Here is a 2799-nt window from a genome sequence, read left to right on the forward strand (position 1 = left end):
TGTCCCCGTGCAACACAGGCGCAAACTTAGTTCCTACGTTCTGCTTACAGCCAATACAAATAGAAGAAAATTCATAAAAATAAATCATATAAATAATGTGTGCAAAATAAGAAAATATCAAATGACAACATAAATATATTTTATGGCAGTTAAAACCCATTTAATTCAAAAATTGTGATTCTCCTCTTATTGAAATTGAGTCGATTGAAGAATACATCAAAGATAAATGTGATGATTCCTTTAAGAAGCTGATCTCTGACTGGAGGAAGATACCATGTGTTTAATAACTGTGATAAACAAAACCACAGACAAGTCAGTGAGCTGATAAATAAGATCGACACCATGCTGAAAACCGGAATTGAAACCTGAAGTAGTAAAGTATAAATTCAAATTGCAGTCTACAGAAACTGCTGTATACAGTGGAGGTCATGAGCTTGTATTCATAGTACAGTGACGTTACAGAGAGTTGTTTATTTTCTTTTTAAGAGACAGTTAATGTTCCACCTACAGGGGGCGCTGGAGGAGTGTAATCGACTTCCTACATGATACTTGAAGGTTAATTGATATTATCACCTTGACTCTACACAGCAACAGAAGTGTGAACACCTGCACCAGCGTTGTACCTGCATCTGTCCGAGGACACAATCAGACTTTAGATGAAAATCATTTAATGACTCGTTCAGAGAAAAAGGAAGAAAAACAAACTGATGTGTTTGACGGTCGTTCAATTTCTTTCCTGTTCTGTAGGAGTGAAGATTTTAAATACAGGACTTGCAGTGATGGAGTATTTGTACATTTTACATTGTGATATTGATGCAAAAATAGTTCAGAAAAAAATATCCCAGGACTTTACAACGTCATGATTAAGATTTTATTTTGTTAACTGTTTGGAAACTAAAAAAAACCAATTGTCTTTTTCCTTTTTTTCTTTTTTAAATTCGTTGCTGTAATCAGACTGTAGTGACCCAATAATCAGACTGTAGTGACCCAATAATCCGACTGTAGTGACCCAATAATCCGACTTGTTTCATTCAGGTCATGCTTTTGTAAAACCACACACTGGTCTTTATATTTATATTTTCCCCTGATGATGTTCAAAAGTTTTACTTCATGACTTCATAGTTTTTAAATTCTAGTTGAAGTGTTGAATCTGAACTCTGCCGTCATTTTAGTCTCTTATTTCCAAAGCTTGTTTTCCTCTGTTAGTGAATCATGGTATAAACACGGTCACAGACACATGTACATGTATATATCATATAATAATATATGATATAATAATATATGTCATTTTAGCATGTTAAACTCAGTCTCTGTGACATGATCTTTGCATGTTTCTTGACCTTTTTTGATATATTGACCTACTTAGAGAAAATTCTTTGATTTTAAACCAAGATTAAAAATAATAATTGATTAACAAGATAATCCTTTTGAAGCAAAAATCTGGTTGTAGAATTTTCCTTTTTCTTCTGTGATAATTAACAGAAACTTTTTAGATTCAAACAAAGGAACGAGATTTTATCTTGGTCTTAAGGAAACTTTACAACTATTTCATCATCATTTAATGGACAAAATGATTAATGAGAAAATAATCTGCAGGTCAGTACATGATTCACTTCATAACACAGGTTTTAAAAAGTCTTGTGAAGCTTGATTTACTTCTTTTCTTGTGACAATAAAACCCCAAACCACTTTTCAAACACGTTTTCCATCTCTGAATGAATCGCTCCGTCCCTCTCAGCTGCTGTTAGTTTCAGCTCATTTCCATTCAAATTAAACCTGTACAACCTGAAACCTGCATTTAATCCCCGTCAGTCAGTCAGTGTCTTCATCGTCTGCTCAAGGCCACAAAACTAGAAGTGTAACTGTGACGGAGATAAAGGCCGACATGATGTCTCTGAGCTGCAGGGTTCAAGTCTCTGCATGTAGATCCCCAGGAAGAGCAGAGGATTCCCAGAGAGTCTGCGACATCCACCCAGTCAGGAAGTTTCCCTCGTCTTCTCGCCTTTTTTGGTCTCAAGAGCTGTTGCATGTAAATCAGTCTCAGGGTGAGCGTGCGGTGCAGGAGGCCGGCCGACACTCCTCCGGCTCCACGAACAGGCCCGAACCAGCCGGAGAATGTGGACAATGTCGGCTGTGCCTGACTGCAGGGTCGGGGATGTAAACCGGTGCTGTCACTTCACTGCAGTCAGACGCTGCACGAGTTCACCTGCAGCATTCACACCTTCAGTCTGGTTAGAAAAGCTGCAACTGAGGCAGATTTTACATGAAGATATCACTTTTAACTTTAAATATTGAAAACTTCCTGTTTTGTAACATAAAATTAATGTAAAAATAAAAGCTTTCAGAAAAATGTACTTAAAGTATCAAAAGTAAAAGTACTCCTCATGCAGAATGTTTATAGTATTAATAATATATTGTTTTAATAATCTTTGTTGGTGGTGAAGTTTAATCCACTAAAAGTTCATCACATTTATAAAAACTTCACTGTGCAAAGTAAAAACAACTGAGTGTCATGGAGTATGAATAAAAAACAGTAGAATTTGATCAGTTAATTGTTTTTATTTATCTCTGGTTCCTCCATCCTTCAGCTAAACGTTGTGATGTAAAAGTATAAACTGTGTCGATCTGTCAAACATCTGCAGCAGCTGTGTCGTCTGGTGCAGTTCAGTCCATATAAGGAAAGTAGCTTCATGGCGTTTCTGCTCAACTACAGGTAAAACTTAGATTCTCAGATTTTGTTTAAAAATCTCCTCCTCCACCTTTTTTGTTCTGAATCTTTAACCCCCCCCCCCCCCCCCC

This window comes from Seriola lalandi, unplaced genomic scaffold (genome assembly GCF_002814215.2).
Source record: "Seriola lalandi dorsalis isolate HSWRI2012SDOR001 ecotype SW California unplaced genomic scaffold, Sedor1 jcf7180002053593, whole genome shotgun sequence".
Classification (NCBI taxonomy): domain Eukaryota; kingdom Metazoa; phylum Chordata; class Actinopteri; order Carangiformes; family Carangidae; genus Seriola; species Seriola lalandi.